At 39.1% G+C, this 27,403-nt stretch overlaps 1 long non-coding RNA gene across 7 annotated transcripts in view; it reads left to right on the top strand.

The window, feature by feature from the left end:
- LOC134729764 (uncharacterized) overlaps nt 1-27,403 on the top strand; it is a 289,580-nt gene that overhangs the window by 157,704 nt on the left and 104,473 nt on the right. The window contains exons 9-10 of one of the 7 annotated variants that reach the window (XR_010111179.1): nt 545-591; nt 6,317-6,712. The exons of 5 other annotated variants lie outside the window; for them this stretch is intronic. This is a non-coding gene — a long non-coding RNA (uncharacterized LOC134729764). Of the gene's footprint in view, nt 1-544; nt 592-6,316; nt 6,713-27,403 lie in introns of those variants that run through there. One more of the 7 variants, XR_010111180.1, reaches the window with a different exon arrangement.

The following is a 27,403-nucleotide window of genomic DNA, read 5'->3' as shown; positions in this document are numbered from 1 at the left end:
CACGCACGCTTCTGTGTGTCTAGAAATGTAAGTTAAATACTACCGTGTGTCTAAGATCAAATGTTTGACAAGAAAATGAGTTACACTGTGTAAGTATATGATGTCACCTCCATATATATAGCTAAATTTTGACAGATAGCTTCTCCTGGGGAAAATTGTGCCATCCACAGGCATCATGATCCTCATTTAATTGCTATCTAATTTTTTTTGAGGCTAATTTTTACCTGCAGTTAGAAGTTGATATTATGTGCACCTGTGAGGTACCATTTGAGGCCCTGTTTTCCTAACCAACTGTGTGATACCATTTTTTGGAGTTGACACCATTTAATAACACCCCCTCCAAAAGCAACTTTCAGCTAAATTTAAGGAAACCATGAAAGGTTCCTTACTTCAGGACATAGTCTTCTTTTACATACTGAAAAGGCTGGTTTAAGTCTCAGTCCACAAATTTAGGTTTCTATAGTTCAACTTCTGGTTGGGTTCCTAAACCCATAGGATGGCCAAAGTCAATATCATTCTATGCAAGGATCTCTCCTTTCCCTAGGGTTGTATGCACTGGTGAGCCATCTGATCCTTAATGTCATCTACTAGGTAAGTTGCAGCTTTGATATCCCTCCACCTGTCCCCTTCAGCTCTAATGGCTCTCTTTGATACTTCCATACTTCATTTGAGGACTTGGAAGTCATTCTGCTCCTTCCTGGCCATAAGCAGGCACAGAAATTTATTTCCTTCTTAATTCCCCAAGGCTTTTGCCAGGAGGCAATTTGCAAAGACCCTCTTGCTGGGTTCCAGTTATGCCTATAGTCTCAAAATTTCTCTTTTTCTCCTATCCTCCTCAATAAACACATTCACTTTACTCTCTGTCCTCTCTAGTGCCCTCAGAACTTAATTTTTTGGACACCCAAACTGATCAATTCTTTTATTTCTGCTTTTGTTCAGTCATATCCCTCCTCGAGGCAATGAACACAAAATTGTGGAACTGATGGAATTGGGAAGGGAGTGGTGGTCATTGGGGTACGGACTGGACTACTAGGAGAAAAAATCATTTCAAATAATATTATCCTGATCTAAAATCTAAATGATTTAAAATCATCATCATCACCAACACCACCACCATTATCAACATCATCATCAGTATTCTTTGTTACCTAAATACTCCTCTTGACCTATTATGTGCACTTTGAGTTACTTCTCCAGTAATAAAATTAAGCTTTTCTGCAGCTAATCATACCATTTTTATTCCCTGGAGCTGCTGGGATTCTGGGATTTGGCACCAGGGGCAGTCTGTTGCCTGGAAACTAGACAGAGCACCCCATAGCCAAACTGTCCGTATCCTCTCCCCGTTTAGTGTCAAGTACAGTCATTACTCTGCATAAAGATGTTGTTTACTAAATTCATTTTTAAGGGGTACTATGATTTAAATGTTTGTCCCCTCCAAAATTCATGTTGAAATTTAATTGACATTGTGACAGTATTGGGATATGTGACCTTTAAGAGGTGTTTAATCATGATGGCTCCTTCCTCATGAATGAACTAATGCCATTATCACAGGAGTGGGTTTGCTATTGTTATCACAGGAATTAGTTTGCTCCTCCTTGATCTCTTTCTTTTTTTGGCCCTTGCACCATGTGACGCCTTCTGCCATGTTATTATGCAGCAAGAAGGCCCTCACCAGAAGCTGGCACCTTTATATTGGACTTTCCAGAACCGTGAGCCAATACATTTCTGTTCACTATAAAATACCCAGTTTGTGGTATTCTGTTACAGCAGCAAAAAACAAAAACAAAAAGAAAACAAAACAAAACAAAAAACTAAGACATCCTGAAACAGCAGTGTGTGTACTTCTTGGCTTTTATGAAATTGCGTTAGAAGTCCAGATATTGCAAATATTTTCAAATCTTAATACTTCAGATGGCAAATTGTGTATATACACATAGAAGTGTTCACATAGGGAGGAGCGTCAAGAAGGCATGCAAACAACAGATAGAGAGAAATGAATCAATTAGTCTAGTATAGGGGCCAATGGAAATATTCAATTTCAAAAAAACCAATAAGTACTCAAATTATGGGTAAGAGCAACAGAAAGAAACTGATAGCTGGAGGGATAAAATTGGAAGCTTGGCTTTGTTTTCAATAAGAGACAGAGGTTAGTAGGACAAGAGAGAAAACAACAGCAAATGTTAATTCAAAGCTCATTTCCCCTTCCTTGCCTTCCTCTCACCCTAGCTCCTCGTCCCATGGTGAGAAATAATGATCATGTTCCACACTTGGAAGAATGGGTAATGGGAAGCGTGGTGAGAGGAAATGACTTTCTCAGCTAATTGTCAGCAGTAGTTGAAGGACCCACAACTGGTGTCTCTCTGGGTGCTCTCGCATGCCTGCTTCCAAAGCAGACTCTGGTTGGTTAACTTAGCTGGTCAAAACCCTGTGGCAATAGAACCAAGGTAGTGGGTTTCTTCTAATTTTGGGTCTGGTGGCTTAACTCTGTTCCCCAGCTACAGATGGAACCCAGGCCATAAGCTTTAACCTTATGTATAGTCTCAGCCTGAGCCTAGCCTTAATCCCAGAAAAAAATTCAAACCTGGTCACAGGTAGAGCCCTATCACTGGCCAGAGGCTGAGGTCCTAATCCTGATCATAGGCTGACCTCTAATCCTTGTCATAGGTTGAGCTCTTAAACCCAGCCATAGGTTGAGCCCCTGACCTTGGCTGGCTACCTCAGATATATGTATTATGGGGCATCAAAGGGATCGGGAAAGAAGGTAAAGATGTTGTAGTGTATCTCCATTATTTCTACTAAGAAAAGGAACTTACTCTATTAATAGGACATGAGTAACCTATTTTCCTGTGATAACAAATGATATATACATGTTTTTATTTACTAGAAGCCACAGGGAGAAGCTTGCTGGAGTGAGAATATGGGAACTATTGCTTCTAACTTTGAGGATAGAATTTAGGATAGATGTGATAAAATCTCTTTGAAAATGTATCTGCCATTTTATTTCATTTGTTAAAAAGACAGCACTGGTGTTTGTTTTGCTCCACTCTCATGTTTAAGATACCAAGGGCAATGCCATGACAGCAATTTATGAAAATGCACCTAGTACTTAAAGCCCGTTTCTCTCCTGAATCCTTTACCTCATTGATACACCAAAGCATCTAAAGTCTCCAACATTTGAATCACTTCTTTGGGTTTTGACATGGGTAGCTTCTATTTTATTGCAGATCTTATTTGGGGTATTTCCCATATATAGATAATGATAATTAAAATACATTTAGAAAATGAGTCTATTCTGAGTAACCAAAATAAACTGTTTCCAGCATTCAAATCAGTCCAAAAGTTGGTTGGTAAAGTGTACAAGAGTTTTAAATACAAACTGGAAAAAATAACACTTACAATGGAGTAAATCTCACTTGATAGTTAAAAAATATTTAATGCAAGTTTGAAATTTTGCCTCAAACATCCATATAAGTATAGGGAGAAGTTGGTAGCTAACATTAGTTACCTAAAAGGCAGTCGTATCAAAAGCAGGGGAAGATTGGGTGACTCTCCACTTCCAGGCAGTAATTGATCCTAGGTAATCGATCAGAGTTTGCTAGAAGGTAGAGTATTTCACATATGCTGCCCAGAGACAAACTTCTGACCTGCTTGAAATTTCTAGTTGAAAATGTATATATCCTTGCAAATATTTTCAAACCTTAACACTTATGATTATAAGATACTCCTGTCTATTAGGGAAGCATGATATGTGGATTGCTGTAAAAGATGGCGGTACTATAGAAGGCTACTACATATGTTACAAACCTGCATGTTGTGCACATGTACCCTAGAACTTAAAGTATAATAAAAAATAAAAATGAAAAATATATGTCTTCAATCTCTCCCTCTTTTCTCATCAGTTTTTAATCAATCTCAAGTTGCCTTCTTACTATAAAACACAACAAAAATAATCCTTCAATCCCATATTGTGCTTCTTAGCCAAAATTTATCAAATAGGGTGAGCTTACCATCTATACTTCCTCAGCTGCACTTAGTTTTTACTTTAAACTTTATTGAAGTGTAATTTACATACAATAAAATGCACACATTTTAAGTGTACATTTAATGAGTTCTGAAGAATTCATAAACCTATGTACCCATCATCACAATCATGCTATAGAACACTTTCATCCCCCCAAAAGTCAATTGCCTCTTCCTAGTTAATTTTCTACCTCTCAGCCCCAGAAAAACTCTAATATTCTTTTTGTTGCTATAGATTAATTTTTTTGGGAGGGGCAGGTTACTATCAATCGAGTATAATGTGTACCTTACAATTTTTAATGTATTTTCTTTTCAGATAATTTTTCTTCTTCTTGATTGGGGTATAATTGACACATAAAAATTACATAAATTTAAGATGTGCAACATGATGATTTGGTATGCATACACATTGTGCTCAGAGTTACCTTTTTTGTGGTAAGAGTACTTCAGATCTACTGTCTTAGCAAATTTAAATGTAGTCACCATGCATTACATTAGATCTTCAGAACTTATTTGTCTTATAACTGAAAGTTTGTACCCTTTGACTAACATCTCCCTCTTCCCTCCCCTCACTCCTGCCCCCAGCATTTGGCAACCACCATTCTACTCTCTGCTTCTGTGAGTTCAACTTTTTTAGACATATTAGTGAGACCATACAATATTCGTCTTTCTGTGTTTGGCTTACATCACTTAGCATAATGTTCTTCAGAGTCATCCAAATTGTCACAAATGACAGAATTTTCTTCTTTTTTTGAGGCTGACTAATATTCTGCTACACACACACACACACACACACACACACACAAACACAATATACACCAAATTTTCTTTATCCATTCATCCACCAACGGATACTTGGATTGTTTCCGTATCTTGACTATTGTGAATAATGCTACGATAAACATAGGAGTATAGATATTGCTACAAAATACCAATTTAATTTCCTTAGAAAATATATGCAGAAGTGGGATTGTTGGATCATATGGTAGTTATATTTTTAATTTTTAAGGAATTTTCATACTGTTTTGCGTAATGTTTGTACCAATTTACACTCCCACCAACAATTTACAAGAGTTCCCTTTTCTTCACAACAACATTCTTTATATCTTGTCTTTTTGATACTGGTCATTCTGACTGGGATAAGAAAATATATCACTATGGTTTTGATTTGCATTTCTCTAATGATTAGTAATGTTGAGCATCTTTTCATATACCTATTGGCCATTTGTATGTCTTCTTTGGAAAAATGTTTCTTCAGGTTCTTTGCCTATCTCCTAATTGGGTTATTTGGGGACTTTTTTGGCTATTGAGTTTTATGAGTTAGCATTTTTTTTATTCTTATATATCTGACTTTCACAAAGCATAACATTTTTGAGATTCAGCCATGTCATGGTGTATATCAGTAGATTGTTTGCAGATGCCCTTTATTGGGTTATAGAAATTCCCTTCTGCAAAACTTGCCAAAATTTTTTGGGGGAATGGATGTTAGATTTTGTCCAGTGTGTTTTCTGTACCTTTTAAGATGATCATATGGTTTTTTAGCCTATTAATATGATGAGTTATTTTGATTGATTTTCAAATACTAAACTAACCTTGTAATAATAGGATAACTATTGAGCCACTTGGTCATGATGTAGTATCCCTTTATACATTGTTGAGTTTGCGCCATCAAATTTTGTTAAGAACATATCTGTTCATGAGGGATATTGGTCTATAGTTTTCTTTTCTTGTAATGTCTTTGTTATATTTTGGTAACAGTAATGCTGGCCTTATAGAATGTGTTGGAAATATTTCTTCCTTTTTAATTTTCAAGAAGAGTCTGTATTGAATTTAAATGTTTGATAGAATTCTTTAGTGAAACCATCTGGGCCTGGAGTTTTCTTTCTGGGCAAGTTTTAAACTATAAATTCAATTTAAAAAATAGATATAGGGCTTTTTAGGTTATCTATCCTTGAGTAATAATAGTATCTGTTTGAGCTGTTTTGAGTAGTTTCTTTCTTGCAAGAAATTTGTCAGTTTCATCTGCTGTAATATTTATTAGCCAAAGTTGTTTATAATCTTAATAGCTTTTTAATAATTGTAGAATTGGTAGTGATGTTACCACTCTCATTCCTGATATTGATAATTTGTTTCTTCTCATTTTTCCTATACAGCCTGGCTATATATTTATCAATTTTATTGATTTTCTCAAAGAACCAGTTTTTGACTTCATTGATTTTTCTCTATTGTTTTTCTTTATTTATTTCATAGATTTCAACTCTGATTTTTATTATTTCATTTCTTCTGTTTATTTTAGGTTACATTTGCTTTTTTTCTAGTTTCATAGATGGAAGACATTTCTTATACTCAAATATATTTATTTAGTGCTATAAATCTCCTGGTAAGTACCATATTAGCTGCATCCTACAAGTGTTTATAAGCTGTGTTTTTATTTTTATTAAATTCAAAATACTTTCTAATTTCCCTTTTGATGTTTTAATTATTCATGATTTATAAGTGTGTTGTTTAGTTTCCAAAAAAATTGCAATTTTCCAGAGGTTTTTCTGCTATTGATTTGTAACTTAATTTCATTGTGATCAAAGAATATTCTTTATGTGACTTAAATAATTTTAAATTTATTGAGACTTGTTTTATGGCCCAGATTATTGTCTATCATGATAAAATGTTCCATGTATACTTGAACAGAATGTGTATTCTTCTGTTGTTGGGTGGAATGTCCTATGCTGATTATATGTTATTATTTCTTATCTATCCTTGCTGATATTCTGCCTGGTAGTTCTATATCAGTTGCTGAGAAGTAGATATTATAGATCCCAACTATAATTAGAGATCACATCATTTGTTTCCTATCTCTCAATAAATATTGTTGTTTGTTGCTTGATGTTCAGTGTCTGAAAACTATTGTTTCATATATTTTGTCCCTTTTTGTTAGTTCCATGTATACTTGAACAGAATATGTATTTTTCTGTTGTTGGGTGGGATGTCCTATGCTGATTATATGTTATTATTTCTTCTCTGTCTTTGCTGATATTCTGTTTAGTAGTTTTATCAGTTGCTGAGAGGGAGATATTATAGATCCCAACTATAATTAAAGATCATTTATTGCCTTTATCTCAGTAAATATTGTTTTTTGTTGCTTGATGCTTAGTGTCTGAAAACTATTGTTTCATATATTTTGTTCCTTTTTGTTAGTTGTTTCAGGCAGGGGAGTAAGCTTAGTCCTTGCTATTCCATCTTGGCCAGAAGTGGAAGTTCCACAAACATTTATTTTTAAACATTTTCAAATTTCGCTTTCATACTCATGCTACTTGAAACTGCCCTTACAGGGGTCACCAAGAACTTTTTGTTGACAAATTGAATGGATGATTTCCAATTCTCTTATTTACCTCTTGGAAGCATTTGACTCTGTTTATAGGACTTTGATCTCAGAATAGTTTCTACCTTTGACTTCTGCAAAAATTACATATCTTGGTTTTTCTCCAAGCTTTCTGGCAACTTTTCTCAATCTACTTAATCATTTCATTTTCTTCTACTTGTCTCTTTAATTTCAGTATTTTTCACAAATATTAATTGAACTTCCCCTGGATGCTAGATGCAGTGCCAAGTGTTACAGGGTCCTCAAACTCAGTACACATCAAACCAAAATCATCTTTCCTCACTTCTTACCCTGACCTTATTTTCCTATGTTTCTTATCTCAATAAGTGCTATCCAGTGGTCCTACCTGGAAACTTGGGAATAATCCTTCATTTTTCCCTCTCCTTCACTATGCCCACCTTACATTCATGCCTGATAACAGGGAGTGATGTCTATAAAATATTACCAGGGCAAGGCAATCTGAATGGAGGGAGGGGCAACCCTGACTAAACTACATGTCAGTACAAGTTCTATGTAAAGGTTTTTATCTTTTCCACCCTTGATGGGGAGACTAAATAGTGTTTCTCACTGGAGCCTCTACTCACTCTCAGCAGTCCCATTCCCATTCAATCAGTCCTCAAGTCTTTTAGGTTGTACTTATTTAATATCTTTGAAACTGTCCACTTTCTACTGTCTCCCTGGATACCTCCTTAGTTTGGCACTAATGGCCAAGGCTACCACTGTAAACTAAACTACCATTCTCTCTTGCCTTAACTACTATAGAGCCTCCTAAGTGATCTCCCTACTTCTACTCTTACCCTACTTTTCTCCCAATCCATTCTCAATTCAGTAGCCAAAACTGTCCTTAAAAAAATGAAAATCAAATCATAGCATTATCTGCTTTAAAGCCTTGTTACTCTTCTTTGCTCTTGCTTTGTAAATAAAATCAACACTCCATATCAGGGTCGATAAAGCCCTGCAGGATCTTGACAGTGCCTATCTCTCCAGTTTCATCTCTTGCCATTCCCAGATGGTCCCCACTTTGTCTAGATAATTTCTACTCATCCTTAAGATTCCATCTCAAGTGCCACTTCTTCCATGAAGACTACTCACTCCCTGATATGGTTTGGATTTGTATCCCTGCCCAAATCTCATGTCAAATTGTAATCCCCGGTGTTGGGAGTAGGGCCTGATGGGAGGTGATTGGATCATGGAGGCGGTTTCTAATGGTTTAGCACCATCCCCCTAGTGCCATCATGAGATTTGGTTGTTTAAAAGCATATAATATCTCCCCCCTTGCTCTCTTCCTCCTGCTCCAGCCATGTAAAATGTGCCTGCATCTCTTTTACTTTCTGCCATGATTGTAAGTTTCCTGAGACTTTCCCAGGCATGCTTCCTGTACAGCCTGTAGAACCATAAACCAATTAAATCTCTCTTTTTTTAAAATAAATTACCCAGTTTCAGGTATTTCTTTACAGCAGTGTGAGACCAGACTAATTGCATAAGTAAAAGGAAGGCAAGTACTAATAGCCAAGACAATGGGGAAAAGGCCCAGAAGGCTTTTCAGAGTCCTCCACAGCAGGCCCTCCTATCACAGGCCCTGAGGCCTAGGAGGGAAGAACAGTTCCTTAGGACACTGCTCCTGGCATCCTGGCAGCTCCAACTCTGGCTGTGGCTCAAATGGGCCCAGGTACTCTGGCTGTTGCTTCAGAGGGTGTAAATCGTTAAGCTTTGGTGACTTCCATGTGGTGTTAAGCCTGCAGGTGCACAGAGTGCAAGAGTTGAGGCTTGGGAACCTTCACCTAGATTTCAGAAGATGTATGGAAAAGCCTGAATGTCCCAGCAAAAGTCTGCTGCTAAGGTGGAGCCTTCATGGAGAACCTCTACTTGGGCAGTACAGAAAGGAAATGTGGGGTTGGAGCCCCCTCACAAAGTCCTCACTGGGGTACTGCCTAGTGGAGCTGTGAGAAGAGGGCCGCTATCCTCCAGACCCCAGAATGATAGATCCACCAACAACTTGTACTGTGTGCCTGGAAAAGTCACAGGCACCCAACACCAGCCCTTGAGAGCAGCTGTGGTGGCTGATCCCTGTAGAGCTACAGGGGTGGAGTTTCCAAGGCCTTGGGGGTCCACTCCTTGCATCAGTGTGACCTGGATGTGAGACATGGAATTAAAGGAGATTATTTTGGAGCTTTAAGAGTTAATGACTGCCCTGCTGGTTTTGGACTTGCATGGGGCCTGTAATACCTTTCTTGAGACCAGTTTCTCCCTTTTGGAAAGGGAATATTTACCCATTTCCTATATCCCCATTGTGGAAGGGACTTGCCCTGTCTCAGGTGAGACTTTGGAATTTTGAGTTAATTGTGGTATAACTTAAGACTTTTGGGGACTGTTGTGAAGGCCTGATAGTATTTTGAAATGTGAGAAGGAAATGATATTTTGGAGGGGCCAGGGGCAGAATGATATGGCTTGGATTTTTGTCCCCACCCAAATCCCATGGTTAATTGTAATTTCCAATGTTAGAGGTGGGGCCTGGTTGGAGGTAATTGGATCATGGAGGCAGTTTCTAATGGTTTAGCACCATCTCTCTAGTGCTATCATGAGATATGGTTGTTTAAAAGGATGTAGCACCTCCCCTCTTGCTCTCTTCCTGCTCTAGCCATGTAAGATGTGCCTGCCTCCTTTGCCTTCTGCCATGATTGTAAGTTTCCTGAGGCCTCTGCAGACATGCTTCCTGTACAGCCTGTGGAAGTATGAGCCAATTAAACCACTTTTCTTTATAAATTACCAAGTTTCAGTTATTTCTTTATAGCAATGCATGAACAAACTAATATACTCCTTAAAGTTGGTTTTGGTGACTCTCCTCTGCCGTCTTGTAGCACCCTTGACTTACCCCTATTTCAGCAGTCATCATAAATTAATTATAATTGCCTGCTTAGTTAATTGCCTCTCTAGCTTGATTGTGAACTCCTTGAAAGCAAGGACTCTTTTTTTTTTTTTTTGCTTATCATTATATTCTCAATGGTGAGCATGATTTCTAGCACATAACATTTTAGGGACATATGAATAAATGCAAATTTAGCCTACATTTTAAGAGGAGGTAGTATTTTAAGTGTGTTCCAAAACTACACCAAGATCGCCCTCAGATTCTCTTCTCTATTCCTGAGGGTGGTGCAGATGAAGAAGAGAGTACTTCCTGTGGAGTGATCAGGGAAGGCTTCACAGGGAAGTGGAATTTGAGGTAGATTTTGAAAAACAGATACGACTTTTGCTAGGTGATTGTGGAGAAAGCATTTTTAAACCCCAGGAACAGTATGAGCAAAGACATAGAGGTAAGGTTGATTGTACATTGAATGTTTGGGGTAGAGCTAATAGTTTAGTGTCATTAGGAGAGAGGATTGATAAAGGCATGTAAAGGGAGACAAATATAGAAAGCTAGGTGGTGGCCCTGAGGTAGGATACTTTGAATGGCATGCTAAAGGGTATGGATTTGATTTCATGGGCTCTGAGGAGTATTTTTCTTATATTTATCATGCATTAAAGACTTATTAATCATGTAAAAGGATTGGACTATCTTGAAAACACAATATGTTTTTTTTTTTCCTGAGAATATATCTTAGAAATGGTATTATAAATAAAGGACTAAAAATGATTTACTTTACAAACATGTATTTTTGCAGACAACATTTTGGGTGTGCATAATTTTCTTTAAATGACATGAAATTGAAATATATATTCAATTCAAAACAAATGATTTTTAAAAGTATTCATTGTTTGGACTGTCCTTGCCATGGCTTGCTTTTTTGCAGAGGTAATTGACAATTAACTACACATTAAATAGACAGACTATCAGCCTGACTCATGATGTCTTGCCCCCTGCCAAACACCTTGAATTATGGTTGTAATTCTTGGAATCAAATGTAGTAATCAACGATATCAGTTGTTGGCTGTATATGAGTTAGTGGGGTGGTGATGGTGGGAGAAGATGAATCACTGGGCTATAAAGCAGAACTGAATTCTAGTCTTGCTCTGACACTGGCTGTGTGATTTTGGAGGAGTCACTTCACTTCTTTGTACTTAAATTTCCCCAACTGCAAAATAAACATTTAACTCTAACATTGTGTGTGATTTTTTATTTGTCAACATTACTCAACCTAAACATCTTTATTTGCTGAGAGAAAATACTCTTTCTCACACCATTTTGTTTCTAGTGAGTTACTCCTACGATCACTTGGCCAACTTATTTGGTTCTGATTAGTAGAAACAAAACAAAACAAAAAAAGGAAATCATTTTGTTTCACATAGCACTTTATCGAAAATGGCTCAAGTCAGTTCCTAAGATAGCTGATCTGTATTTGGAAGCTTTGTCTCAATCTCCTCATTCCTTCCTCCCTTCATTCGCTGTATTGAGTGATCTAACCCACTATTGCAAAATACTGCTCAAACCTATGTCTCTTAGTTTTGGCCTCTCTTTTGAAATTTGGATTTGAACTTCCAACTGCTTATAGAATATTTTCACTTAGATATATCCTGCAGGCACCTCAAACTCAAACTTCCAAAATGAACTCCTCATCTCCAAAAAATAACAATGACAAAATGAACAAAAACCAAATGCAGTTATCTTATTGCTCCCTAACTCAGTTACATGAAACATGTAACTTAAAATTACCTGTGATTCCTTTGTCTCCCTAATGCAGAATCCCTAAACCTAATCAATTACAGATATCTTACATCTCTCACTTCTTTCCTCTCCTTTCATCTCCTATTGCCACTGCTCTAAAGCAGACCTCAGTCTTTTTTACTCTACTCTGTGGCAGCAGTCCCCCCAAATGGCTCTACTCTTTCCACTTCTATCTGCATTTCATATTCCCATTAGAATCATCTTTCTAAAGCATAGCTGTCATCATGTCACTCTCCCCCTCATAAACTGCCACTGTCTCCATTCTCATTGCCTACAGGATAAAACACAAATGGTTCTGCTTGGCATCTGAAACCCTCTACAATTTGGCCCAGCCTACCCCCTCAAGCTTATGTCCTCAGGCAGGCTATGCTCTATATTTGAAACATATACTATTCTTTGTCACTCTTATACTTTTGTTGATGCACATATTTCCTTCTGCCTGTAATGTATTTCTATCACTGCCTGGTAAAACCTTGCTCATCCTTCAGTTGGTTGTGTGTGCTGTTCTTCGAATATTTTGTGATTCTTGATTATTACGTTTCCTTTGTTGATGAGATTTCCTGCCAGATTGGTGCCTCTGTTTATGCAGTTCCCTGGGAGGTGCCTGTTGGGGCTTGTGCCCTCTTTACAGTGAGAGTAGAAGATGGATAGAGATGCTTTTAATGTGTCAATGGGTAGGATATTTTAACATTTGGCAATCAGGACATGGTCACTCCCCTTTCCTTCCAGAAGTCATCAGCCTCTAGGGACACTATTCTGTCTCCCTGACTCAAGCACTGCTTCTGCCTGAAGACAAATAACCCCATTGCTGTTGCCTGACTCACAATGGGGATAGAGCAGGGGAATGCACAGAAGTTAGCCAGTTTGTCTACTACAATCACTTCAGTGACCCTTTTAATCTCCTTGTTGGCTTCTTCTATGCCACACCCTTGTCAGATTTCATGACCTCCAAGTGTGAAGCACCCTTTGTGTAACTTCTACCCTTTGTGAAAACAGATCCTGGTACCTAATCTGTGCATGTCATAGGCTGCTGTTTTCCTATTTAGTTTGATTTGTTGGTTTTCAGTTTTGCAGAGATTCCTCAGATTTTAGTCCCCTAATGATGTATCTTCTTGATTTTGAGTCTAGTATTTCTCTCTCTCTCTCTCTCTCTCTCTCTCTCCCTCTCTCTCCCTCTCTCTCTCTCTCTCTCTCTCTTTTTCTCTTTCTCCCTCTCATTTTAGCTTTGGCGGAGAAAATGGTATGGAGTCAGAAGGTAGGAAAACTATCATGTGTATTTAGTCTGCCATTTGAAATCAGAAATATTAATTATTCTCCAGATCTCTGTGCAACATGACTTACTCAAGAAAGTCATTTGAATTACTCTTTCCCTTGCCATTCTTCCACCATATTCATAGAAAACAGAGAAAAAATTCATATGAGAACTGCTGAAAAGAAATGTGACATTAAATATGTATTCCCAACTAAAAAGTAACTCTCAATAAAATTGGAATTATTGGATAGTTCTTAAAATGACTTAAAAAGGCTTAAAATGACTGTATAAAATATACAACTATATGGGTGTGTGTGTATATATGTGTGTGTGTGTGTGTGTGTGTGTATAACTGATATGGTTTGGCTGTGTCCCCACCCAAATCTCATCTTGAATTGTAGCTCCCATAATTTCCACTAGTGGAAGGGACCTGGTGGGAGATAATTGAATCATGGGGGCAGTTTCCCCCATACTGTTCTCATGGTAGTAAATAAGTCTCATGAGATCAGATGGATTTATAAGGGGAAAACCCTTTTTCTTCACTCTCATTCTCTCTTGCCTGCTACCATGTAAGATGTGCATTTTGCCTTCTGCCATGATTGTGTGGCCTCTCTCCCAAGACAATAGGAAAAATGTCTCCAGGGCATGTCAGAGGTTTTCACAGCAGCCCCTCCCATCACAGGCCTGGAGGCATAGGAGGAAAAAATGGTTTCATGGGCCAGGCCCAGGACTCCCCTGCTGTGTACTTGGTGCCCTGCATCCCAGCTGCTCCAACTGTGAGTAAAAGGAGCCAAGGTACAGCTCAGGCTATGGCTTCAGAGGGTGCAAGCCCCAAGCCTTGGCAGCTTCCACATGGTTTTGAGCCTGTGGGTGCACAGAAGTCAAGAATTGAGGTTTGGAAACCTCTGCCTAGATTTCAGAAGATGTATGGAAATGCCTGGATGTCCAGGCAGAAGTTTGCTGCAGTGGTGGGGCCCTCATGGAGAACCTCGGCTAGGGCACTGCAGAAGGGAAATATGGGGTTGAAGCCCCCACACAGAGTCCCCACTGGGACAATACCTAGTGGAGCTGTGAGAAGAGGGCCACCATCCTCCAGATCCCAGAATGGTAGATCCACCAGCAGCTTGCGCAGTGTGCCTGGAAAAGGTGCAGACACTCAATGCCAGCCTGTGAAAGCAGCCAGGAAGGAGATCATTTTGGAGCTTTAAGATTTGACTGCCTTGCTGAATTTTGGACTTGTATGGGGCCTGAAGTCTCTTCATTTTGGCCAATTTCTCCCATTTGGGATGAGTACATTTACCCAGTGCCTGTACCCCCATTGTATCTAGGAAGTAACTAACTCGATTTTGAATTTACAGCTCATAAACAAAGGGGACTTGCCTTGTCTCAGATGAGACTTTGTACTGTGGACTTTTGAGTTAATGCTGAAATGAGTTAAGAATTTGGGGGACTGCTGGGAAGGCATGATTCGTTTTAAAATGTGAGAACATGAAATTTATGAGGGGCCAGGGGCAGAATGATATGGTTTGCCTGTGTCCCCACCCAAATCTCATCTTGAATTGTGGCTCCCATAATTCCCACTTGTTGTGGGAGGGACTCGGTGGGAGATAATTGAATCATGGGTGTAGTTTTCCCCATACTGTTCTTGTTGTAGTGAATGAGTCTCATGAGATTTGATGATTTTATAAGGGGTTTCCTTTTTCACTTGTCTCTCACCATTTAAGCTGTGCCTTTCACCTTCTGCCATGATTGTGAGGCCTCCCCAGCCACATGGAAATGTGAGTCAGTTAAACCTCTTTTTATTTATAAATTACCCAGTCTCAGGTATGTCTTTATCAGTACAGTGAAAACGGACTAATACAATAACCAAAAGCCAAAATCATGTTAAATGGTGAAACACTAACTTTTAGTAGTGAAAGACTTCTATGAAAGGCAGGAAGATGGTAAGAATTAACTTTATTCTAGAGGTTTTAGTCAGTACAATTAGATAAGCCAAAGAAGTAGGAAGTATAAAAACTGGAAAGGAGGAAGCCAAATTATCAAATTTTTACTGGTATGATTAAATATCTAGAAAACACAAGAGAATCAAGTTAAAAATATAGTACATAGTAAGATAATTCAGACTTCTCAGAACAAAATTAATATATACAATTGACAAGTATCAAATATATGCTTATATAATAAAATAATCCCTTTTGCAAGTGTAAGAAAAATGGTAACGGCCTAGAAATAGATTTATCAGCAATGTACAAGATCTTTTAGAAGAAAAATTGGAACACAACAAGGAGGAATCTAATTGGAGACTTGAACCAATGGAAAACCTATATCATATTCTTGGGTTTGAACACTGAATATCATAAATGTGAATTTGACAATTTTAATATTATCTGAATAAGAATAACTATAGAAAACTAAAGTTCACATAGAAAATTAAACATGCAAGTATAGTGTGGAAAAACCTGGAAAAATTTATTAGTGGGGAGCTGTCCCTATCAATCTTAAAATATCATAAAACTGTAGTAATTTAAACTTTAAGATATTGGCACAAAACAGACACACAAATCAATGCAAAAGTATAGATTAATCCAAAAATAGACCCAAATATATAGAGGAAATTCATATATAACAAAGATAATATTTCAAATCAGAGGAGAAAAGATGGATTATTCAACAAGTGGTATTGGGTCACCTGGGTAGCTATCTGGTGATGATTTGTGGTAGCCAAAAATAAGGTTGGATTCTTCCTTCTATCTATGCCAAGTGAACACAGTTACCAGCATAGGTTATATCCCCAGTAATGTTAACTGCCATAAGACATGTCTACAATCAGAGCCATGATACACTTATTATGTTTACCAGTAACTGCCATACCAACTAGCAGCCATAACCACTATTCAACTCTAATCCCAGATTCCATGCCTATCATCAACAACTATATTCATTGACAATTCCTGTCACCAGCAGCCATACCTACTGCAAGCTGCCTTGCAAGTATCCATCAGCAGTAACCACACCACTGGTTCCACCCAGCACCAACCATATTCGGTACCCCTCCTTGCTATCACCTCTTCCCTACCTTGACCTCTTTACCTTCTGGGCTGCTTTTGCTCATACACATTCCTTTGCCTATAGTGCTTCTATCCTCTTGTCTCCACCAGCCTCACTCTTTACATAAACAAGACCAGCTCACCTTTCTCCTCTCAGCTTAATCTTTCGCCCTTCAGAATAGGCTGGGGCCCCATATGATTTGCCCATTGTATTTGCCTGTTACATATTTTAATCAATCAGTGAACTAATTGTAGCCATTTATTTAAGTTCTATTAGGCTTCATTTATATTTTGTTCACCACTGTATCTCTTAGAGCCTAGCACAGTTCCTAGCATACCATTGGTGTTCAAAAAATATTTGTTGACTGACTCATTGACTGTATGGGACTGCTTATTCTTATGCTAGTCCTTCAGGTTGCTCTGATGGTACAATTGTACTGGACCTTGAGGCCTTTCTTTTCCCAGTGTCTCCCAGCCATCTGCTAAGGACTTGAAATTCCTATGATTCCTCTGTGTTGAAGCTTTGAGAATACTTGTGAGAATACAAATATAGTGACCACTGATTGTTCCCAGCAAAGAGAGGTTAGACTAGATCACAAGGCTTTTGGGTTGAGAGTTAGTCTAGTTGGTTATGATGTTATGGGAGGAGGGACCTTGGAAGAGAGATCCCTCAGCATAAACTCTGGGGAGGGAGTGTGAAGGCGATGCCCAAACACTTGATATGAGGGAATTGAGGAGCCAAGGTGTGGGTGGGATGGAGAGAGGCAGTGATGCCACAAGCCAGGCTCCATTTATAGCTCAGCTTACATTACAACGTGTGTACATTGTTTTGGTTTCTATACAAGAATTTTTTGGCAAAATTTGGGGCTTTTCTTGTGGGGAAGACAAATCCTAACCTTTTATCAAGTGACACTGTGAGATTTATAATTAGATAATAGTGGCTGTCTCTTGAGGGGACTGTCAGTTTGCAAGTGATTCTCACCAGATTATGGTGGGATCAATAGGAGCCGAATAATTAAAATTCGATACTACGATGTCTCTCTCAATAACACTGTGGAGAATGATGTATGACAGATTTAATTGAATTTGTCAGACACCATGGCTATATGCATAGATCACGGGGGATATTTTTAGAGTTTAAATGTATTTGCTTTTCTGATGAGTCTTGCAATTGGGCTTTTAACATTCGAGGTTCCTCCTGAGCCCTGAGCTGCTGTGCTCTGGGAGTGCTGACAAGGCCAGGGAACACTGACCTGACTTTGTGCTGAACGTCAAAAAGTTTAAACATAAAATGGCATGGTGGAGGTGGCTGCTAACTCAACACATGGAGAAAAAGTTGATTTGGGGGAAAAAAAGGTCAGGCAAGAGAACAAAACCTTTATTACCTAATAATTTTCTTTCTCATGGCATTTGGTTAGCAACTGAAGGGACAATTCTGGAGTAACCCAGGTGACTTGAGTTCTAGCCCTTCTGGAGTAATGTCATCTGTTTGCCTTCTCTATTTTGTAATATTATCAGGGACAAATAGGACACAAGGTTTTAAAGCATTTTGTAAAATGTTATGCACTGTGAGGTAATATGAATATGTTAAGTATTATATCTAATTTTTTCTAGTATTGCCTCTACTTCTTCATTCATTCATAAATCCATTCATTCACTTATCCATTTAATCACTCATCCATCCATTAATTCAATAGACTTTTACTAAGCGTGAACTCTGCCAAGGTCCTTGTTCTTGAGGGGTACAACATCTAGTAGGGGAACAAACATGTATACAATTAAGTGCTATAAAGTGCTATAGGTATTATGGTAGAAGAATGTCCGAGTTGTAGGGGCACAAATCTGGTCGTGGTATGGATATTAGGAAAGGCTTCAGAGAGAAGGTAAGCATGATTTGAGTTGTGAATGTTGGGTAGGTGTTCACCAGGCAGATGGTGGTACAGGAAAGAGCATTTAAGGTGGAGGGAGCACCATAAACAAAGGCACAGTTAGAGTGCTTTAGGAACTCCAAGTAGTTTGGTGTGGTTGGAGAGATGAATGTGGAGAAGTTAGTGGGGATGGCTCATGAAGTGGCTCATATGGCATTTGAGGGTACTGGATCTTTATGCTAGGGAGAGTGGGGAGCCATTGAGGGGCTATAAACAAGGAAGTTGTATAGAAAAGTTTGAGTTAGAACCCTCTGGCATCAGCGTGGAAGGTGGATTTGAAGGGAGCAGGGCTAGAGGCAGAGTGACCAGTTAGAAGATTATTATAATAGTTTAGGGGCAAGACGATGCAGATCTGAATTATGGGTTTAAACACTAGGTGAGAGATGACTTAGCAGTCATTTCAGTGCAGATACCCAAGATGGGGAAAGGTTTCTGGATAAACTCCTCTTTTGTGACAATTTATGAACTTCCCTCCAACTTTGGCTCTGTATCTAGTATTCACAATCTCAGGGTCTACCATCCTTCCATTCACACAAGTCAGAAACCTACCCCTTTCTAATCCTTGACATCCAGTTGTGTAGACTGTACTTCCAAAATCTCTCTCTGTCCCTGCTGCCACCATCCAAGCTCAGGCCACTGCAATAATCCTATTATCCCCTTCCAATCTGAACTCCACACTATAGCCTGGAAGGCTGAGAGAACAAGGGACGAGAGTGGTATAAGATGAGTTATAAATCATCTGAGCCCCAGTGTCTTTATAATACAGGGAAAACAAAGTTAGTTTGAGAAGTGCTTGGCAATGTCATCTCAGTTTGTGGCAAAAGATTGCACTCATTTTTGGTTCATTAAGCTGCCTGGAGACAGGCCACTTCCTTTTTTCTATCAAAGGTGGTGTAGGGTAATGATTTATAGAATCTTAGTTTTGATATAGCTGTTTCCCTTCCTCTTATAGGGAAGAGGTGGGCATGTCTCACCTATTTTTAAATTTGGCCAACAGATTCCTTTAACTTTTTTTCAGGCCAATTCAAGTCTCCTTTCTTTGGTTTACTCACAGTTACACTCAAGCATCTGTACCATTTTTTAGTATCTCTCATTTATGATACCTAACTTTATTCTTTTCACAGATGTTTATGGAGCTAGCACTTTAAGTAGGTAGAATAGACAACTGTGCACATGATGGGACTTCACAGACTCATAAGGTGTTAAAGTTGGAATGGGCCTTAGGGATCACATGTGTCAAGCCCCTGGAAGCAGTGCAGTCAGACACACAGACATGGATGAAAATCCCTCTTTTACTACTCAAGCTTTGTGGTCTGAGCAAGTGATGTAACCTTTATGAAACTAACATTCCTTATAAGTAAAATAAACATTGTACTAACTATTTGGGAAGATTAAAGGAATTATTGATGTAAATTGCCTGGAGCACAGTGTCTAGCACATGGTAAGGAGTCTGTAAATTTTAGTTTCCTTGAGCTCTTTCTTTTCATTGCGTTAAAATGACACATTTAGGAAACTGAGTCTCAGAATACTGAGACTAAGAGAGAAATGTCATCATAAGAATATACAGCTAGGTGGAGTCCAGATTAGAACTCAATTCTCCTGTTTCCTTGCTCTATTTGTGGTTATGCTTAGAAAGCCCCCTGCTCTGGTGCAGGAGCTGGTTGAGGAGGTTGTCGGGAAGACTTTGTGTTGTTGGTCCAGGAGACGGGCAGAGAAGAGTGAGAGGAAGACAGTGAAGCCAGTGAAGCCAGGTTTCGCCTCCCTCTTAATTTTGCTAAGGACTACAATTGCTGCTCTTGTCCCAGAACACTGTGTCTCATTTATCTGGAGTGAGTTTACTTACAAAGAGTCAGCATGTGGGGCTGCTGGAAATAGGGGTGTGCCTGATACCTAGAGGGTGCTTCTTGGCTGCATGTTGGATGATAAGAGAAGTCAGCTGGGAGGAGTAATCAGCACCGAGGGAATAATTGAGAAATGGCTTGATTCAGAAATTCTTAGAAAAAGACACATGAATGAATCTCCAACAATTAATAGCATGCAGGACTTAGTTGTTTTAGAGTGAACCACCTTGAGGTCATTCAGATCTTTTTTTTTTTTTGTATTTCAAATATGATATCATTAGGAGACTAAATTTTATTTTTAAAACTTCTTCACAACTGAAAGCTACAACAAATGGCAGAGGTTGCATGTTTCATATTTGAGTGCTTGTAAGGTTACTGTTCTCAAACATTTATTGTCTGTTCTGCTTATAAATATTTACTTTCATGAATATTCTGGCATCATGGCTCAGTTCCTCTTTTCTCATTATGAGTAGAGACAGGGTTATGTTAGCAAACATAATAAAAAGCATGTTGATATTGTTGACCATGAGGTTCTGAGGTCCAGGTGGAGTAGGCTCTGTTTATTTCAATTTATTTGTTCACCTACATAAGAGATTCTGTTGCTGCTCCTCCCTGCCTCTCACCCACCTATCTTTTACTGATGGATTATAAATTACAGTTGGCAACTTGGTGTCCTTCCTAAAGCAAGGTGATAGTGTTGATTTATAATCAGTTAGATAAGATGTGTCCTTTGAATTATGTCTCTATTGATGGGGCATGGTAAGATTTCTCTGTGGCAATAATAACTTTTTTTTAAATAAAATCCTCTTTTCCTAATTGAATACCCTTTATTTCTTTCTTTTGCCTGATTGCCCTGGCCAGAACTTCCAATACTATGTTGAATAGGAATGGTGAGAGAGGGCATCTTTGTCTTCTGCCAGTTTTCAAAGAGAATGCTTCTGGTTTTTGCCCATTCAGTATGATATTGGCTGTGGGTTTGTCATAAATAGCTCTTATTATTTTGAGGTACGTTCCATCAATACCTAGTTTATTGAGAGTGTTTAGCATGAAGGGCTGTTCCATGTCCTTTGCAGGGACATGGATGAAGCTGGAAACCGTAATTCTCAGCAAACTAACACAAGAACGGAAAACCAAACACCGCATGTTCTCACTCATAAGTGGCAGTTGAACAATGAGAACACACGGACACAGGGAGGGGAACATCACACACCAGGGCCTGTCTGGGGGTGGGGGACTAGGGGAGGGATAGCATTAGGAGAAATACCTAACATAGATGACGGATTGATGAGTGCTGCAAACCACCATGGCATGTACATACCTATGTAACAAACCTGCAGGTTCTGCACATGTACCCCAGAACTTAAAATATAATTTAAAAAACACACCCTAAAAAATCTTCTTACTTAGTGTCCGGCCACAAATAACAATCATATGGTGGCCAAAGTTAGAGGGCCCAGTCTGTGGTCAGTGTTAGGGATTCAGTCTGGCGCCAGGGTTAGCTAGGTGCCAGGGGACACAGTGAATGGTTAGTTCAGATTAATCCTCTCTTGAACTTTTTCTGTAACCCAGAAGGATATTTACTTTTATGATCCACCATCTACCACATTCTACTCAGAAAACACAGCTCTGAGGGAAGGGATCCCTGAGCTGGAAGGTGGAGGGCAAAGGAAGAGGAGGGGAAGTCAGAAGCAAGTCCAGGCTGGGGTAACACATGCAGCAGACCTTCCCACATGCCACTGTGGGAAGCTCAAGGGCATCAGGCCTTGCTGGATAGACTGTGCAGGAAAAGAACATGGAGGCTGAGGGCCCATGAGACAAACCTCACCTGCTTTACAACTTTGTCTTTGACACCGTCTATAGAATCCAGCACTTTGTCTGGAGGGGTTTTTAAAGGAGATATTTTGGAATAAGACATATGGAGTGACAGCTATGATGTTTGTTTCCTTCACCCTTGAAACCATGGGCTACCTTTGAAGTGTTAACCACCTTGAGCAATCTCTTGGCCCCGTTGGTAGTCAGGACCTCTGTATGTGTGGACCTCCAGTCTGGTCACGTAGGATGTTGCTTAACCTGGAGGTCTGAGCCTGCTGCGAGGCCTTTCGCTTGGGAGAGTTTTTCACAGGCTGCTGGATGTACTTCTGGATGTGATAATCAGGGAAGGTAAAAGGTCTCAGAGGAAAATCCTTTTAAAGGCATTCAACTTTAATGTCACCAGAGATGCCTAGTGCAGCTTTGTAAAAAAGACAGGAAATGCCCTTGGTGTCTGCCAGGGAACATATTCTGGAAAGCAGTTGCAATGGCAGCTAGGTTAACAAGGAACTGGTGAAGAATCAGGAGTCCAAGAGGACTGTAGCTTATGAGTGCACTAAAACGGTGATTTCCAAAACCACTTGGAGATTCCATATGGCCTAAACATGGAGATTTTAATTCATTCCATCCTAGGGGCTAGGGAATATATGCATTTAACAAATGCCTCAGGTAGCTCTGATGCCACTGGTACTCACAACTGTTGCAGTAACAATACATTATTTCAGATTCTTTGAATTGGGCCTTGTGGATGCTCTGATATGAGTTGAGCTGAAATTTCTGTTGGGGTTTGTGACGAAAGGGTTGCTTTAACAGTGGAGCACTGCAATCAATTTCAAAATAGGGAGAATGGCTCAGCTGTATAAAAGAATACTCCAATTCTACAAGAACCAGATGTTTGCAAGCACAGTTGGATTATTGTTTTGTGTACTACAAATTAGTACTCTATGTACATTTCTGATAAGTCTTTTCCTTTCTTTGTGGTAAGTTTCATAAAGGCCTCTTAATATACAATGATTGCTTTTGCAACTTTAAGTTAATATTGAGGGAAATAATAAAAATCTGCTTCTGGTACATGCGCACATACACATACACACAAGGCGCGCAATTCAGATTGACTTCCATGCAACTTATCTAAATGACTAATTTTTGATGACAGTAGAATTAAAGGTCATGAAGTGAGGAGTGCAAAGGGGAGAATGGTATTTGAATTGTAAAGAAAGACAGACCTAGCAAGAGCAAACACATTCAAAAGCTAGCAGAAGGCAGGAAATAACTAAAATCAGAGCAGAACTGAAGGAAATAGAGACACAAAAAACCCTTCAAAACATTAATGAATCCAGGAGGTGGTTTTTTGAAAGGATCAACAAAATTGATAGACCTCTAGCAAGACTAATAAAGAAAAAAAGAGAGAAGAATCAAATAGACACAATAAAAAATGATAAAGGGGATATCACCACCGATCCCACAGAAATACAAACTACCATCAGAAAATACTACAAACACCTCTACGCAAATAAACTAGAAAATCTAGAAGAAATGGATAAATTCCTCAACACATACACTCTCCCAAGACTAAACCAGAAAGAAGTTGAATCTCTGAATAGGCCAATAACAGGATCTGAAATTGTGGCAATAATCAATAGCTTACCAACCAAAAAGAGTCCAGGACCAGATGGATTCACAGCCGAATTCTACCAGAGGTACAAGGAGGAACTGGTACCATTCCTTCTGAAACTATTCCAATCAATAGAAAAAGAGGGAATCCTCCCTAACTCATTTTATGAGGCCAGCATCATCATGATACCAAAGCCGGGCAGAGACACAACCAAAAAAGAGAATTTTAGACCAATATCCTTGATGAACATTGATGCAAAAATCCTCAATAAAATACTGGCAAAACGAATCCAGCAGCACATCAAAAAGCTTATCCACCATGATCAAGTGGGCTTCATCCCTGGGATGCAAGGCTGGTTCAATATATGCAAATCAATAAATGTAATCCAGCATATAAACAGAGCCAAAGACAAAAACCACATGATTATCTTAATAGATGCAGAAAAAGCCTTTGACAAAATTCAACAATGCTTCATGCTAAAAACATTCAATAAATTAGGTATTGATGGGACGTATCTCAAAATAATAAGAGCTATCTATGACAAACCCACAGCCAATATCATACTGAATGGGCAAAAACTGGAAACATTCCCTTTGAAAACTGGCACAAGACAGGGATGCCCTCTCTCACCACTCCTATTCAACATAGTATTGGAAGTTCTGGCCAGGGCAATTAGGCAGGAGAAGGAAATAAAGGGTATTCAATTAGGAAAAGAAGAAGTCAAATTGTCCCTGTTTGCAGACGACATGATTGTATATCTAGAAAACCCCATCGTCTCAGCCCAAAATGTCCTTAAGCTGATAAGCAACTTCAGCAAAGTCTCAGGATACAAAATCAATGTACAAAAATCACAAGCATTCTTATACACCAATAACAGACAAACAGAGAGCCAAATCATGAGTGAACTCCCATTCACAATTGCTTCAAAGAGAATAAAATACTTAGGAATCCACCTCACAAGGGACGTGAAGGACCTCTTCAAGGAGAACTACAAACCACTGCTCAGTGAAATAAAAGAGGATACAAACAAATGGAAGATCATTCCATGCTCATGGGTAGGAAGAATCAATATCGTGAAAATGGCCATACTGCCCAAGGTAATTTATAGATTCAATGCCATCCCCATCAAGCTACCAATGCCTTTCTTCACAGAATTGGAAAAAACTACTTTAAAGTTCATATGGAACCAAAAAAGAGCCCGCATCGCCAAGTCAATCCTAAGCCAAAAGAACAAAGCTGGAGGCATCACGCTACCTGACTTCAAACTATACTACAAGGCTACAGTAACCAAAACAGCATGGTACTGGTACCAAAACAGAGATATAGATCAATGGAACAGAACAGAGCCCTCAGAAATAACGCCGCATATCTACAACTATCTGATCTTTGACAAACCTGAGAAAAGTAAGCAATGGGGAAAGGATTCCCTATTTAATAAATGGTGCTGGGAAAACTGGATCCCTTCCTTACACCTTATACAAAAATTAATTCAAGATGGATTAAAGACTTAAATGTTAGACCTAAAACCATAAAAACCCTAGAAGAAAACCTAGGCATTACCATTCATGACATAGGCATGGGCAAGGACTTCATGCCTAAAACACCAAAAGCAATGGCAACAAAAGCCAAAATTGACAAATGGGATCTAATTAAACTAAAGAGCTTCTGCACAGCAAAAGAAACTACCATCAGAGTGAACAGGCAACCTACAAAATGGGAGAAAATTTTCGCAACCTACTCATCTGACAAAGGGCTAATATCCAGAATCTACAATGAACTCAAACAAATTTACAAGAAAAAAACAAACAACCCCATCAAAAAGTGGGCGAAGGATATGAACAGACACTTCTCAAAAGAAGACATTTATGCAGCCAAAAGACACATGAAAAAATGCTCATCATCACTGGCCATCAGAGAAATGCAAATCAAAACCACGATGAGATACCATCTCACACCAGTTAGAATGGCAATCATTAAAAAGTCAGGAAACAACAGGTGCTGGAGAGGATGTGGAGAAATAGGAACACTTTTACACTGTCGGTGGGACTGTAAACTAGTTCAACCATTCTGGAAGTCAGTGTGGTGATTCCTCAGGGATCTAGAACTAGAAATACCATTTGACCCAGCCATCCCATTACTGGGTATGTACCCAAAGGACTATAAATCATGCTGCTATAAAGACACAGGCACACGTATGTTTATTGTGGCACTATTCACAATAGCAAAGACTTGGAACCAACCCAAATGTTCAACAATGATAGACTGGATTAAGAAAATGTGGCACATAGACACCATGGAATACTATGCAGCCATAAAAAATGATGAGTTCATGTCCTTTGTAGGAACATGGATGAAATTGGAAATCATCATTCTCAGTAAACTATCGCAAGGACAAAAAACCAAACACCGCATGTTCTCACTCATAGATGGGAATTGAACAATGAGAACACATGGACACAGGAAGGGGAACATCACACTCTGGGGACTGTTGTGGGGTGGGGGGAGGGGGGAGGGATAGCATTAGGAGATATACCTAATGCTAAATGATGAGTTAATGGGTGCAGCACACCAGCATGGCGCATGTATACATATGTAACTAACCTGCACATTGTGCACATGTACCCAAAAACTTAAAGTATAATAATAATAATAAAAAAGAAAGACTTCAAATAAAGGACTTTTGTGCTTGATGTAGAGATCACTAGCAGTTTTTCCCCCAGGAAAATCCTCTTTTCATCAAGCCCAAAGCATTAAAAGCCAGAAAAGAGGGAGGGAGAGCAAAGGGGTGGGGAATGAGAAACTAAGAAAGGGTTAAAGAGAGTCCAAAGGATGTACTGAGTTTGAACAAGCCTCTGAGGTCTTCGGATTTCTTTCGTTTTGGTGATGTCTTGGGGACTTTGTCAACTTTCTCCATCAATGACCTCCTCTTAATGTCCAGACAAAGTTCATGGTACATAGGGAGATCTGGAAACAGAGAAACAGATGGAAGGTAGCCCAACCCCAATAAATCTTCTACAGCCCATTCTCCATCAGCATCCCAATTCTGTCCTTGTGCTACCTCTGGGGGTAGCTGTACTCTTTGCATATAGCACGTTAACCCATCTTGTTCTCTACCTCCCTGTCCCTTCTCCAAGGCCCATAGGTTTATTCAGCTATTTGCCCTGCCTTTGGGAGAGTGGTGTCGATGTAGGCAACTGTACCTATAATTAGATGACAGCAAAATTAATTATAGAAAATTGTGGCCCCAGAATAGGAAAGCCCAATTAAATCAAAACTAGGGAATATGGGTCCTCAAATGGCACAAAAGTGGTGGAAGGGACAGGTTGTGGGTGTAGATGGTTGGGAAAGTACAAACCTCTCCCATTTCCTTGGACCTCCACAAGCTAGAAGGAATAGGTAACATAAGATGGGAAGTAGCAGAAGCTGGGAAAAAAGTTCAAGGAAAATTTTGTTGTCTATTGTAATTTGCAGTCATAGATTTTTTTTCATGGTACAAATCATAGTGCTATTTATGACAGGATGTCTCAAACTGTAATGTATATGAGAATCACCTGAGGATCTTGTTAAAATACAGATTCTGATTCTGTATGTCTAGGAAGGGGTCTAGTATTCTGCATTCCATGGTATAGGTGGGGGTGATTGGAGAAGGCTTAAGGAGGAGGTGGGTCTTGAGCAGGCCACTGAATGATAAGATGAGGTTTGGCTACATAGTGAAGCAAGCTAGGGGATGTCCTGTGGTGCAGGGGTAGGAGAGGCAGTCTGAAATAAAAGCACTGAGGATGGAGTAAGCATTTTATATGCCCAGAACCAGGAGAAGTCGAATTTTGCAGGACAAAAAGCTTATTTGAGGAAGAT

Source organism: Pan paniscus, chromosome X, assembly GCF_029289425.2.
Source record: "Pan paniscus chromosome X, NHGRI_mPanPan1-v2.0_pri, whole genome shotgun sequence".
Lineage (NCBI taxonomy): Eukaryota > Metazoa > Chordata > Mammalia > Primates > Hominidae > Pan > Pan paniscus.
This window is presented reverse-complemented; position numbering and strand designations above follow the sequence as displayed.